General features: G+C 42.2%; 1 protein-coding gene across 50 annotated transcripts in view; it reads right to left on the reverse strand.

The window, feature by feature from the left end:
• The window catches only part of MICAL3 (microtubule associated monooxygenase, calponin and LIM domain containing 3), a 190,375-nt gene that overhangs the window by 58,597 nt on the left and 125,364 nt on the right, over positions 1-6,414 (reverse strand). The window lies entirely within an intron of this gene.

The following is a 6,414-nucleotide window of genomic DNA, read 5'->3' on the forward strand; positions in this document are numbered from 1 at the left end:
AAAACTATACACAAACACAATTAGTTTGCATATATTGCCTTCTTTTGAATTATTTGTTTTGTTTGTGCTGCTGGGTGCAGGAACGGAAGCCCCACATAACTGACCACAGGGCATCCTGCTCAGTCCCACCTCTGGAATCCAATATTTTGCAAGCACTGCTCCTTTCCCATATACTTCGAAGCCCAAAAGGTTCTGCTGGAAGTCAATTGTCAGGATGTTCAGTTCTGTGCTAAACAATTCTGGTATTGACTACTTTCCACCCATTGGGACGGGGACAAATACTTTGGGTTAGAGGGAACTTCCATATTTTTCCTTGGTGATCCATTGTTTGGCTGTAATCATCAATTAACAGTATGATTGTCCCCCCATTCCTTTCTCTCAAAACACCTCCGTAACTGGCTGGCATTTTTCAGTTTCTACCATGGCTGACAAGGACTACAGCTCAGTGATAAAACACATGCTTCACATGCAGATGGTTCCAGGGTCCATCTCTGGCATCCTCGGTTAAAGGATCAGAAAGCAGGTGAGATGGGAAAGTTTTTTGCCTGTGACCATGAAGAGATGCTGTCAGAGGAGACAGTGCTAAGCAAAAGGCACCAGTGATCTGGCAAAGGAGCCACATGTGTTCCTAAATCATAACCTGATAAACTCCGGTCAAGTTATGTTGCTTTCAAATCATTGGCTTCAACAAGTATCCAATCTAATGCATTCAATCAGGGCAGCTGCCAAATAAAACTATCAATGGCTGCATTTACATCAGAAGCATTATAGAAGCTTCCAATCCCTTGATTAATTAGAATACATAAGGCATTCTTTTTTTTAAAAAGGTCAATAGATGTCAGGAATACATTGTACTTTTTAAACACATAGCAGCTAAGTAAATATCAGTGTGCACAATTCTATTCTGTAAGGTTGCCAGAGGCATCCAGAAAATATTGAATTCCATAAAAATCAACAAAGCTTTGTTGAGAAAGGTCACCTTCATCATCTTGTGATTTCAAAAAACTGAGCCAAATCCCAACGAAGGTACAATACCAAGAGATAGCTCTTGGAACTCTGACCAGCCCACCATCTCTTCTCCAGTCATTCTCTCCTCCTCCCCGCCCCCCCCCCCCCCCGCCCCGGACCACACCTGTAACTCATTTAATTTTCTTGGATGTTTTTACCTGGTTGGTATGTTAAACTCTCATAATGACTCATTTGCCTGGATGGAGAAGAGTGTTTGATGTGTGTAAAACTACACTACTGTGCCAAGTTGTTGTTGTTGTTTATTTATACCCCGCCTATCTGGCTGGGTTTCCCCAGCCACTCTGGGCAGCTGCCAACAGATTAAAAACAGAATAAAATATCACACATTAAAAACTTCCCTAAACAGGGCTGCCTTCAGATGTCTTCTAAAAGTTAGGTAGTTGTTTATTTCCTTGACATCTGGTGGGAGGGCATTCCACAGGGTAGGCGCCACCACCAAAAAGGCCCTCTGCCTGGTTCCCTGTAACCTCACATCTCGCAGTGAAGGAACCGCCAGAAGGCCCTCAGCGTCCGGTCAGAACGATGGGGGTGGAGACGCTTCTTCAGGTATACTGGGCTGAGGCTGTTTAGGGCTTTAAAGATCAACACCAACACTTTGAATTGTGCTCGGAAATGTACTGGGAGCCAATGTAGGTCTTTCAGGTTTTGGCAGCCACTTCCAGTCACCAGTCTAGCTGCCTAGTCTAGTTAAAATTATTCTGTCCATTTTTGCTTCTGATTCCACCGGTCACCGGCATATAACTTGCAGAAGGTTGACTAGAAGGATAAGTAACACTTGGGCTGAAAAATGTCCCCCAACCCCTAGTGTACACAAACACCACTTTTATTTTCAGGTACCCACAGAATCATCCAGGAGCAAGATTGTCAGATCATGTGAGATGCCATGTGCATTTCACATAAGTCTTATTTGGGTTTTCTTGAAGCCTATCTGTGTAGTGCAGGGAAGGAGAACTTGTGGCCTCCAGATCTTGTTGTACCACAACTCGCATTAGCCCCAGTGGTAAGGGATAGTGGAAGGTGTAATCTAACATCATTTGCAGAGCCACAAGTTCTCCATTCTTGGTAAAGGGGCTATTGGCAGCGGCCCTATCCCACTGTGCCCCTGTGACTGGGAATTCTGATGGCACAGGGTTCCTGATCACAATGAGGAACAAGCACATTTAGTTGAATACACTTACAATTCTCCTGAAATTCTTCTTCCCACTCAGTGTAAGTAGGTGTGTGTGGAGGGGAAGCACACACATCACCACATGGATAGATTTTAGGAACATCTGAAGAGGGTCTATGTGCAGCACTGCTTTGCTATATCATCATCCTGTCTTTGACTAACATAAAGTCCCCTATTTGCTAGGGCTAGGCTGATGTCAGGCTTGCATTATATATTTTGTATTTTTATTTGAACCCCAAGATCCACCAAGCCTCGTGTGAAATATATACACTAAAATAAAATAATACTGTAATAAAAATGTTGAACCCAGGAATTTGTTTTGAACTGGACTGAGTCCAGAAGATGGTGTATAGGCAATACGTGCAAAATAACATCCAAATGACATAGTAAGTTCTTATTCCAGACTACCATTTGTATAGAAGGTGATAAATAATTTATGTTAACTGGAAGGTTTTATAATGCGAGGGGAGACATGTACATAACAAAACTGTACCATTCAGTTGCAAATGAGTCTTTGAGCTTCAAACCTTGTGCAATTTTATTTTGTTAGTCAGTTTTTCCAGTATCTCGTTATTTTGAGTCTGTCTGCTATGCTAGTAAAAGAGAACTTATTAGAGGTTTCAGCTGTAAGTTAATATTTTCTCCCATGAAAAGACTGAGCTGCATAGACTCTGGACATTTAGAGATGTTTTCTCCAGTAATTGCTTTTATTTTGGCAAATACTTCCTAATAACATAAAATGATAGTGATGATGATAGAATTGGACTGAGTCATAAGTCGTTCCACCCAAAAGTATCCCCTCTCCTGCAACACAGTTCCTTCATTTCACCAGTATAATTTAGCAGGGGGTAGCATTTTTGTTGTTGAAGTAAGATCGGATTGAAATTACCCAGAGATCTACCAGTAGATAATTCTGCCCACCGCTGTGCTAGAAGACAGCAATTATATTATTCATCCTGACTCCTGTGTGGCTATACACCTCTCTGGCCCCTACAGACCAACCTTTGCAGAATGAGAGGCCACGCTCAACGGAAGAAAATGGATGCCCCTGGTTTACATTATCACTTACCCCAGATGGAGAAGGTGTGTCAAAAGTCTCAACTTCTGGTGCCCTCGCCCTCTGAAGGGCATTCAGCAGTTGTAATACTAACAGCATAGCCCTATGTATGTCTACTCAGAAGTAAGTTCCACTGAGTCAAATCTGGCTTATTCCCAGTTAAATGTATATAGGATTGCAGAGTCAATTAGTTACTTTAAGCAGAGTTTGCAATCTAGTGTCTGTACCTTTAAATTGATGAGTTGAGTTTCTAGACACCAGATTTTTAAAAAAAATTTCCAGGTATTTGGCAACCTTTACATTCTGCAAGATCCTATCTATTCCTTGTCTCCCCAAAAACAGTTTGGCACAAGGCCTGTTTACAAAGCATGGGGGAAGTACTAGAGAATGAATGTCACCAGTTGCCTAGCAACTACCCTATGCTGGTTCAGCTCTCTCCCTCTGGCCTAGTCCCAGGCTCGAGCCCTTTAGCCTCAGTAGACTATGAGAAGTGGAAGCCATTAGCACTGTTTTGCTGTTTATATGTTTGCATCCGTTCTTTATGATACTGCTTTATTGTTGCTCTGAGTTTTTTAAAATATTAAAAGAGTTTAAAGTAAATATACTGCACCATAATACATATCTATATCCTTGAGACTGTGTGTGTTACTTCATTAACTACAGTACTTATATGACTGTTCACACAGATACTTGTGACAAACTAGAAACACGGGGGAGTTGCTATATTCTAGATAAACACAGTCTTTATCTATGGCAGTTTCTTCGTTGTTTTAATTCACTGTATTAATTCATTTTTCTGTATTAATTCACAGGATGTATTTTTGATCCTGGTGCAGGTTATCAAAACAGCCTTGTCTATAGGAGGAATGTGGACTCCAAAACTAACTTAACTGGCTCCATAATTGCTTCTGGGCCCAATTCCAAGTGCTGATAAACCTTACATAAACCCAATTCCAAGTGCATTTGAAACCTTACATGACCTGGGGTGGAAGATACCTTAAGAACTGCCTTTGCACATATGAAACCTACTTTCTCACTTAGTCTTCAGCTGAGTCCCAAGCTCTGTCTTGCTGCCTTTTCAGAGAGGCCATAGGCTCAGCCATAGCTCTGGCATACAGAAGGTTACAGGTTCAATCCCTGGCATTTATATCTAAGACTGGGAAAGACCCCCATCTACAACCATACAGTAGCATTGCCAGAAAATTCTGAGCTAGATGGAGCTAAGAATGGTCTGACTCAGTGTGAGGCAGCTTCATATATGTTCTTCTCAGGTTAGATGGGTGTGTATGTAGGGGAGTCAGACTTTGGAATTCTCTTTCCCAGGATGTTCATTTGGCTCCCTGACTCTTGGTCTCTTGCTGTTCTGTAAAAACTTTTATCTCAGGGGGTTTGCAGATGAGGTAGAGGTTACTTGCGGCTGATACGTGTCTTGCTCATGCTGCTGATTTTATTTCTCTTCTTTTTGTATGTTTTATGGCGGGTTTTGGGTTGCATTTTTTTTTTAAGGCGAAGCTGATATTTCTGGCGAGATGTTTTGAAATGTAGAAGCAGGAGAAGTATGTTATAAACATAAAACCATTGCCTCATGGTGGGGTGCATTTTGATTTGAATGTATAGAGCATGGGTAGGCAAACTAAGGCCCGGGGGCCGGATCCGACCCAATCACCTTCTAAATCTGGCTGCGGATGGTCTGGGAATCAGCGTGTTTTTACATGAGTAGAATGTGTCCTTTTATTTAACATGCATCTCTGGGTTATTTGTGGGGCATAGGAATTTGTTCATTTCCCCCCCAAAAATATAGTCCGGCCTCCCACAAGGTCTGAGGGACAGTGGACTGGCCCCCTGCTGAAAAAGTGTGCTGACCCCTGGTATAGAGCTCCTTGCACACTTTACTGCAGAAGAGCACATTAAAGAGGTGAGAAAGCAGTGCTTGTATTTCAAATTTTATGGTGGCAGCAAGGGATGCAGCTGCAAGGAAAAGGATTATGTGCCACAGTGTGAAAGGCCTTCCCTATGGTTTGTGATGTATCTATCTTAATACCTGCAGATCTTTCCCCTTTATATGTTATATGTTTAGAAGGTTATCCCAGAGCTTCTGTTTGGATCACTAGGCTTTTTATGATAGAAAAGGGAGAGGAAGCAGGAGACAGGGAAGGAAGGTAGCAAAAGTTAATTTTTATTCATAGAAGTTTGTGTGTTTCAAATCTTGCCTTAGGGACTCTCATGAACAAGCTGTAAAAGCTGACAATACTAAATAAAAGGGGATTCCATATATTTCTAATAGCATTGATGGTTCATCATGCAAGTTTAATTTTTCAAATTAGCAACTAAAGCAGGCCTAATGCAAACTTATTTCCATACTGGCTCAAGTTGAATTGGGAAGCACCATAGCTCAGTGGTAGAGAACATGCTTTGCATGTAGAATTCCTGGCATCTCCACTTAAAAACATCAGATGGCAGGTGATGGGCAAGACCTCCCAGAGAGTCACTGCCAGCCACAGTATACAATACTGGGCTAGATGGACAAATGGTCTTGACCTGGTATAAGGCAGATTCCTCTGGTTTTGCAACTTGCCCACCCTCAGAATCAGAATCCATGGCTTGGGTTGGGTTTGCAAACTGTGTTTTGAGGTGGGCTTAGCAAACTGTGGTTTGGCATGATATCTGAATTCACTAACTATAGTTGTGGCTCTATCTTGCGAAGCCCCTGTTCCATGGTGGTGGCTGTAAGCTTATAAAGCTGAGAGGGAAAGAAATGAAAGCTAGCAGGCTGGACTACTTGCCTATCTTATATGCTGGTTCTTCCTGCCTAAGTGTAGAACCTTACATTGAAATTCATTTTGTTGGTTTTGGACCAATTCCCAAGTTTGTTGTACGTGAAACAGACATATAACAGGGATGGAGGAACCTGAGGCCCTCCATATGTTACTGGACTCCAGCTCCCATCATCCTTGACCATAGACCATGCTGAGTGGGGATCATGGAAGAGAGTCCAGCAACATTTGGAGGATCACATTTTCCCCATCTCTGGTATAGGCAATACTGAGCCAGATAATCTGGAAGAATATTCTGACAGTAAGAGCTGTTTGACAGTGTGGACTCCCCTTCCTTGGAGGTTTTTAAGCACAGGTTGGATGGCTTTCTGTCATGGATGCTTTAG

Source organism: Podarcis tiliguerta, assembly GCF_965153285.1.
Source record: "Podarcis tiliguerta genome assembly, chromosome: 10".
NCBI lineage: Eukaryota > Metazoa > Chordata > Lepidosauria > Squamata > Lacertidae > Podarcis > Podarcis tiliguerta.